A 9,603-nucleotide genomic window follows, 5' to 3' on the forward strand; every position below is an offset into this window, starting at 1 on the left:
GACTGGTTCAAACTGGTCCAAACATCTCGATGAGCCAGTTTCTCCTCTCTGATTGGTCCATCCCAGGACAGATCTTCGCCCTAATTGCAAATAAAGGAAACAGGTTTTTTCCCCTCTTGTGGCCACTGGGAGAGACGATCAATGTCTGTTACACAGAATATTATTTGTCATTTTGACTGGAAGTGCCTGTGATCCCTAAGTGCCCAGCTCTATTACAGTGTTTCCCTGAAAATGACCAATTATTGATCTTTTCTGTCGTCGGTCCTGAATGAATCCCATCGTCATGCGTAAATAAGGTGTAAAATAACATTTGTGGCAGATTAGCATAATGCCCATTTAGTGACGCTGAAGAAGAGTTGTGGATGTCACTTGAAATGTCCAGAAATTATCTCCATAATTTATCCAGTAGTAGAGTTTGAATTTCTTATGAGCATAATTTCTTAGAGTTTGAATTTCTATAATTTTAGACTAGCATAAAGACTAAAAATAGTCATTTCAGTGACTTTGCTGTTTAATGCGATTAACAGTCAAGCGAAAAAGTATTGAATACTGTGATGATGATGAGAGACCCACACCATACGCCTCATATCAACTTTATACTTCCTGTCAGGGCTAAGCTGCTGGTGTGAAAATTGAACCTCAAACATTCCAAAACCTCCGCTGAAAACCGGGGATGCTAATGTCCCTTATTTAGGCAGGATTGCTTTGTATCAGCATTGTTTCTACACAAAGATACTTCTGAGTGGCCAGCGCGGGGCTGCTTACACAATACCTTGCCACATTCCTTTCAAATGCACAAGTGTTGCTGGTTTGTTGCCGTGTTGTTGCCTAACAAGCAGACCCAAGTTTGGTTTGGCCGGCGGGTCCTTTGTAGTGCGTCCCCAGAAGCGACCTGGTGTTATGAGTGGTGCAGGGTGTGGGTTTCCCCTTAATGGGTTCATGTAGCTGCTCCTTCCTACATGTTGACAGGCTTGTAAAGACTTGTTGGGAGATACGGCGTCCAACGTTGTGTGTGCGGGAGACCCCGGGTCATCCAGGCACCACCCCAACCACAAAGGTGCAAAGCCTCCACAATGGGGAAAGAAAAATTTCCTCTATGTACTACACACTTTGCATGAGGTCCCGTCACCGAACCTGGTGGTCAGTCACATCAACTTAAGAACTCGTCTTACCTTTGATGGAGTTCCAATCATTCTTTGTCAACAAGTTTGGGGGAAACTAAGACGACTTTTGTGGAGGCATCCAGAATAACAAGTGTCACAAAGCTAGACGTCACGGAAACACAGGAAAAATCCCTTCTATGCATGACATGCTTTGCATGAGGCCCCCTCCTAGTAACTCAAGCACTGTAGGACAGGATATCATCAATCAGAAAGCTGGGAGCAAAATTCCTGAGAAGTTCTTCACAGTCGTATCAGCTTTTCATTGTATTTCTATAAACACAGCCACAAGAAAATAAAAGTTATATCAACACAAGGAAATCCAACTCTACATAGAAATTCTTGGAATAACAAGAGAGTAGATTGTCCTTAAAGATATGCAGGTTGTGGGTGGTAAAAACCCAGACGAAAGGAATTTTTCTATTCACACAAAATCCAATTATTTTATCAGATGATTCTCAGAAAAAAAGCTCTTTGCTAAAAAAACTTGGCTCTATCCTGTTGGAAGATAAAAGTTGATTGGTCGTAACTTCCATACAGGTTCTAAAAATAGCTTCTCTCACCCATGGTCGCTGATGTTGTCTTTTCCATGACAATTCTTAACCCCATAATGAAATTAGGCTGACACAAGGACACAGTGTCTTAGCGAGGGCGGTCATTATCCCTTCACTATCACTTAGGAACCGACAGGATTCATCATTGACACGCGGTACAAAGCAGTCAATGTTTTGTGGTGGTACAGAGTGGGCGTGCATATCTTCCCACAATGCCCCAGCATGCCCCCTCTTTGTCATGTTTATAAACCCTCTGCCTTCTATTGTCCGGCAACGTGTTGCGTTTGCCGATCCCTTTGTGGCGGTACACGGAGGGAGGTCAGAGGTCAGCCGAGGGAACATTCCTGTTAGCGCTAGTCATTTCCAGCATTGTTCGCTTGTCTTTGAAATGCTGAAATTGGAAATCCGAACCCTTGTCGGCACCAACTTCCAGCCTACATGTGATTCCACCTGCTCAGTGGCTCGAGTTTCCAACAGGATTCGGGAGCCCTTTTTTCCGTCAGCCACTTGGGGGATTTCAAAACATTTTACACCTCATTTACATGACAGAAGAAATCAGGAATTGGTAAAAACAGATTGAAAAGAGGCCGTTTCATCTTGCCTACCATCTGTTAACACAGATCATATAGTCAGACTCTGATACTTAATAGCTTACACCGCAGGGATTGTATAACACTGCCTTGCCCTGTATTCATGTTATATTGTAGGTACCAAAAAATCAACTATTCTTAAGTTTCAGATATAAGACTTCTTCACAATCCAGTGATAAAAAAACTAAACGTTTGTGACTTTTCTTCCCATTGTACTAAGCTGTTTCTCAAGTTACGCACTCAGCCTACCTGATATTAAGGAAGCCAGTAATGAGAGCAGACAGTTAATAGACTTATAAAGTTCATTGTTGAAAAGAATTTCTGCCAAAGATTGTCGGGAAAATGTACCCTCTCAGGAGACCACTATGTATGTATCACATATACAGCACCTATTGTAATAATTTGCTGGGGAAATCATGCTTTATTGAGATTACCATCTTGGCTTGTTGCTGTGTCACTTTCAATATGGATCAAAATCTATCATCCCACAGAAGCTTTAATTTCTGGCTGGCAGTAATATTCACTAATAACACTCAGTCTGTCTGCGGGTACCTTTATTCATTTGGCGCTCGCCCTCCCCTTCATGTCCTAATTCCACGTTAATTTCTCGTTCAGGATCACCTTCATCGATTTCCCGGCGCGTCCGATGCGCGCTCCCCACCCCCTCATCCATCACGCCGTCCCATGTGACCAAACAAAGGCTTAGCTGGGTCTCCACGTTTCCCCGCACCCATTCCCAACCCAAACTGCTGCCTGAACCTTACCATTGTGCCGCCGTCCCCCGAGATGTCTTCCCTATCCTCCGGGACTGCTATTATCCAGCGGGGAGGGAAGGCGACACAAAGATTCCTCAGCGGGAGGAAAATTAGCATTATTGGGAGGGAGCCCTGCCTTGTGTTGATAAGCTGCGAGTGGGGATTCCTAGCCGTAGAATATACGTAGTTCGGCACGCAGGGGTAAATTGTGTTTAATCTCCCCAAACACTCCACTTAACACTCCTGTAGGGTTGGATCACTCCCTGGCTGGTACCAGTTAGGAGAAGAGACAAGGATGGTTATATTCAGTCTCTGCTGAAATTGTCAGGAGCTCTTTAATAACTTTGTGAGAAGTTGTCGAGTGGTGGTGTTCTGTAGTCCGTTTCTAGCTAGGGAATATACTGGTAGACAGAAGTTTATTGCACAACAATTGCATCGGATACAGTGCATGGCAAATTATTTAGAAATAATGCAACCATGAAGATTGTAGATTACTTAATATGCTAATGAGAACAATTATAACCTAGGACACCCTTTTAGTAATTAAGAATAATGGTATTTCTAGAAACTGCTTTATATGAGCAACGATATCACTAAATACCATTTCATCAGGCATGAAATATGTGGTCTGCCTTCTGCAGAACTAAAATTGCTATAGTTACTGTATAGGAGATTTTTGAAATGTAGAATGTAGTCTAATCTTTAAAAGTAAGACTACATTTCTATCAACTAGTTTTCTGCCACTTTCGTTTTCCTGCTCGTTTCCTAGCTTCAGCTCCAGATTTGGCCAAGACCCCAGAGATCAGGGGTTAACTTACCTATTGATAACTTGACCTTCGCAATGATCTGTTTCCTGATGCATTCATCTTTCTTAGATTGATTGTGCTGGAATATTGCTGACTCCTGGTCCATACCTGTGTGTGGGGAGGTTATCCTACCCAAGGGTGCTTAAAAGTCCAGAAAGAGGCATGCTGCATCATTCTAGAGATAGCTCCAGAGCCTCCAGTACAGTGCTTACATGTCATATGGATAGGTAACAGAAGTGTCTTGATGTCTGAAGCCTTCATTAAGTGAAGAAGGTTCTTCGATGCAGTTTATGACCTGTCAGTATACTGTGTGTTATGCTTTTGAATTGCTAAACAAAAAGATACAAGCTTCTATTGAAATGTAACAGATGTCACTTTTGATAAATTCTCTTTTATATTTCCTTTTCCATTTTCTTCCTCCTTTAACTTTCTCTTCTTTACGTCTTTTTGTCTCGCTTTCCTTCTGCCTTCTGTCACTATTTTTCCCTACTTTTTTCTCCTGTTTGTTGTCTTACAAATTCTATTTCCCTTGAATACCACTGCAAACTGATCATACCGATTGAAGCCCTGACACCTGATGATGAAAGAATTTTCCATTTTCTTTGATCACTTCCATTTGGTAAACCTGAAGGGATATCAAAGAGATACCAACTATTTTTAAAAGGTTTTTTTCCTATCTGATGTACACCTGAGTCAACACAGACGAGCAAGCTTCCTAGACAGGCAGTGATACCATCTCCAGCATACTAAGAAAGATCAGAAAATGTGTTTTTCTCTTCCGTTTGTGGTGCAGGGATAAGACATCACAATATTAAGGTGTTTTCAGAAAAAACAAGAGGAGATTCCACTGAAAAAAAGGGGGGATGTTGTGGAAATAATCAAAACCTGTCTGCCCATGTCAGGTGTTCATGGTACTGTAAAGTAACAAATATTGACCTGTGTCTTACAACTTTACAACTGTCTACCATAGTGTAGTTCTTGTGTTCTTGTGCTTAAGTTTGAAGAATAAGTCTGTTTTTGCTCTATTTCTTCTTTTTCTTGTCCTAAACAAATAAGGTCAATGACATGGACCAGATGGCTGTTACCATGGTAAAATGTAACTGATGGTGTAGGAGACATTCTGTGGGATTGGATAACATTATGTAACAAGTGGCAGGACATAGACGCAGGGGCTGGTCACCATATATATAAATGTTTGAAAAAAGGTGCATATGGGGATGAAGTCTAAAACAAATTCATGTTCTTTTTCTAAGGCCAGTGTCATTGAGATTATACACAGACGTACATGTACTTGCCTAAGGTACATTTTGTAGCAGTATGAACTCAAATTACCCAACCCAAGAAGTCTAGACTGTTCCAGTGTACTTCAGCTGAACTAAATCTCCCACAAGGTCAAGTTTGCTGTCTGGATTTGTCGAAATGAGGTATAAACACTTCAGGAAGGGTGAAAAATGTTTTTCAATAAATATGCAGATGAGACAAGGTAATTTCCTAGGTGGCAAAAGTCAGCACAACAGGACAGACTCCCAGCACTGTACCTGCCAAAGGTCCTCTCGATCGATTTTTTATGCTTTCTTTTTTCATCAAGGCTGGGCGACACCTGACCCAGCAGTCGGCCTCTGATGCTGGAGTAATTACATCCCCCTGTTTTGGTCTCCTGCCCTGATCATTGCCACCTCTTCCCACATTATAGCCACCGTGATAGCAGACATGGTCACACCCTCTCCAAGTCAAATGGTCTCTTATGTGGGCAACTGCAATTGAAACTTTGACATACCCACCCAAGGGAGAACACGGGCCACACAGAGATGGGAGTCTAGCTGAGGAAGACTTCATCAAGAAAAGGGCAGCTGCAACTGAATAACTGAATTCACAGACAGCAAGATACAAGGTGTATAGTCTTGTGGTTAAAGAAAGTGAAGATGGATTGAAGCAGATTTGGATGGCCTGACTTTTTCCACTTGTTTCAGAAGGACAGTACAATAATTAGCTTCTCATATAGAATAGTGATATTGAGGTATACATGTACAATCAGGTGTATATGAAATAGAAACACAAGTTTAGAGTTCTGAATTCATCTATCATTACCAACTTCATGCTGTATGCAAAAATGCACACATCCGTAAGAAATGTTTTATCTCTGTGCCTGAACTTAAAAGCAATGCGAGCGGCATATGTGGAAGGGTAAAAATTAGAGTCGATTCATTCCTCAGCTAACCAACATTGATATCTATCACACTGTAGTCGTTCTTCAGTAAGACATCTAGAGCAGCATAGTTCCTGTTTGGAACTATTCAGCCTGTCACAACCATATGTACGTGGAAGGGTTTCGCTTGGCCGAGTGGTGTTGGAAATGGAGTTGAGAACAAAGAGTGGTACAGGTCACTTGCAAAATTGGTAAGACATCTCAGAAGTGGACTGGGATGACACATGGCTGCCCATGTCCAACGTCCTTCAACTCTGAGTACATAATACCATAATCTCCAAGCAGATCTGTTGGTAACTACAAGACAGTATCAACTTAGCAAGACAGTATCAAATTGGCAGGGTAGTTAGAAAGCAAAAATAGAAAGACTGATAAAATGCCCAAACCTCTGCATGCTAGTAGAGTAATTCCGGTAATATTGGAGATCTGTGCCTTGATAAACTAACAGTACATGTAGATGTTATGGTTTCTGATATGATCAGGCTATAGTAAGGCTATGATATCTTTTACTACAGGACAGTTGAAAATGGTCCTGTAAACTTTGTAGCTGCAACCAGGCATTTGTTTCATTAAACAGAAAAGGGATTTAAAACATGAATGTATCAAGACAAAATTTGTATAATTACGCTGCTCTTTACACTCATGTGTTTGACAGACTAGAGAAGTTGTCTTCTCTTTTCCGTGGTTGCCGATGTTGAGGACGCTACAGTAACTTCATGGTGAAATGGAGTGAGTAATAGAAGACACACAGCTTACACCTAGGCTTTCTGTCTTCCTTGTAAATCTAACTCAGTGATTTATCATTGACACAGCATTATTAGCTGGCTTGGAAGTTCCTTTCTAGAAGTGCAGGAGAGGTTCCAGTTGCCGGGGTGCAGCGGCTGGTGGGTAATGGGGTGGGGAGAGAGTGCGGTATGCCCCGCCGGCGATGCTTGCCTCCAACGCCGTTTCTGTGGACAGTCCGACGTCGCTGATCGAGGAGATGATTAATCATGTTGTTCTGCTTGTTTTCAGACCTAAACCTCTCTAAGTTTACTCCATAGAAGTGTCTGCTGTTGCACTTGTAAAATGCTGCAGGACAGATTGTTTTAAACTAGGGTAATGGATATACTTCATATTCTAGAGGCCAGATAGAGTAGAGGCCAGATAAAGTAGAAGGGAAAAGTCTAAAAAGATCTGTGCAGCGCTTCCAACGAATTCACAGAATGAAATGCATTTTGCCTACAAGTCCCAAAGAAAAATCATACTATATTTCATCTTTCACCTGCTTTACACAGTAAGGAATGGGACGTGGAGATTATTTCACCCAGGTCTGTACAGGGATTAGCTGACAATGCAGCCGTGAAAGGCAGAACTGAGTAGGGCATGCGTCTTACAGAGGAGGGCAGGCTTTATACTGGGGTAAATGGAGCAGAGATAGTACCATGATGCAGGTGCATCGATACATTCAGAGATATAGTGAAGTTGATGTACAACAATACTCAGCAATAAGTGCTTAGGACTATTTTGCAAAAAGAGACAACAGACTTCTTCTGTGTTGAGGTGTTTGCAAGGAACTTTTTGTGAAGAAGATGAGATTTTTTTAAAGTTCTAAAGCCTGAGTCTCTTGCTTGCTTTAAGAGGTGACACTGCTGAGAAAGAAACGTCCTTCAGAGGTGATCCAATGTGACTTACGTTTCAGAATGACAGTTTGAATTGATGAGGTGAAAGATAGTCGTAATGCTGGTCCTGTGACCTGGCATTTATCTGGGAATAAATCTGCATGTATCTGTGCGGAGGGAGAAAGTCAACTGTGTCTTCTCACCGGTGTGGAAGACGTATGGTGTTTGGGCTGAGGTACCCTGGCTGCCAGCCTAGCTCTTTTTGAGTACATACAATGTACTATTGGCCACACCAAGATTGCCCCCTTCTCATGGTATCCACACAAAGTTGGGCACATATAAAGGAGTGTAGGCCATGTTGGCGGCAAGCCAATGGGGGAGAGGGGAGAGACACATCAAGTGGAAAGAACTTCTCAGAAATGAGCAGCGCAAGAGCGAAACTGGAATGGTCAGGTGTAACTGAATTTTTGGCAGTGCGAAGTCTGTGGAACTCTATACTGTAGACCTTCTTGTGTAAAGTTTGCCGACCAAAAGTGTTTCGGAAGTTGTCAATTTACCTTTACTGAGTGATCAGCTATACTACACCTGTATATAGACTGGTGTGGTGTTCTATGTTCTTTATCTCTTCAGGAAATAGATTACAGGAAAACATTGTGTTTTGTATATATACATGTATACATTGCTAGTTGTAACAACTCAATACTTGAGACAGCTGTAGTTTCTGATTTCTGATACTCTCCTCCATTGGCCTCACAAAACTCAGAACATGGCATTTTGTGACAGATGCAATTTATAAGCAGACTGGAGGCACGATAAAATTTCCGGTGAGGAAGCACTTTTGCAGGTTTTCTGGCAGGTTGGATCTTTAATGAGACATGTTAAGGAGTAGACATGGACCATCAGTCTCCTCCTGCACAACTCCCATTTGTCACGTCTCATTTCTGCTTTATTTGCTGCAACTGGTACGACAGAAGTTAGTCTTACAAACTAGTGAGTGAAGAGGGATAAACTTCTTCTGTTGCAGGTGTTCTCAAGTCAGTTCAATAATATGGGTATCTTTCTTGTGTTGGTGAATACGAAACATTGTAAGTGCAGGTAAAATTGGAGCTGTGCAGATATTTTTGATATCTGCCTGCACCTAAGCTGCGCCAGTCTATGTACTGGTTTTATATTTTGTACATATAGGTGTGATAGTAAATTTTTACTGTCATGATTGATAACAAAATACTGCATAAAATAGTTTCTGAATACTGGGTAGTTTTTTATATGATCCGTACTTCCTAAATTCTGTAGCGGTGTAGGTAAAATTTGTCTGGGCCAGATAATTTTCAAGGTTACCTGCACCAGTGCAGGTATGCACAAAAAAAAGGATTTCAGTCCCTGCACACTTAAGTGATGCTTCTTGACTGCTGATGACATTCAGGTCCAAAGGGAACATGTCAACCCTGGTTAGACCTGCAGACAAAATTGCCGCTTTGGTCGGGTTTCTGCCTTGTTGGCTTTTCAATGAGACAAGACAAGGCAGTGATAAAAATGATCAGTCATGAGCATTCTCTCCATCCATCTTTGGAACGCTCCGCCACTTTTACCCCAATTTGCTGATCAAACACGGCCACTTATGTAATTTCAGCTCTTTTTCAGGCGGCAATCTTGATTGTAGATCAGAGATTATTGTGGAGTTATTGATAGTGAAAGAAAACATCTATCATCATGTCTTCCCCTCTCTGGGTCTATACAAATTAGTATTTTTAAGGCAAGACAACATCTAATGGTAAAAAAACTTACAGGGATGTTTACATGTTTAAGTTCACTACAACTTACAAGATAGGAAGCACAAGAACAAAAGGAGATATTACGTATGAGACACTTTTGATGAGAGATAATTTGCATTGTTGTTTTATCATTATTCGTCTGTTTTTAATTGATCAAGA

Source organism: Branchiostoma belcheri, unplaced genomic scaffold, assembly GCF_001625305.1.
Source record: "Branchiostoma belcheri isolate BF01 breed outbred unplaced genomic scaffold, Haploidv18h27 scaffold76, whole genome shotgun sequence".
NCBI lineage: Eukaryota > Metazoa > Chordata > Leptocardii > Amphioxiformes > Branchiostomatidae > Branchiostoma > Branchiostoma belcheri.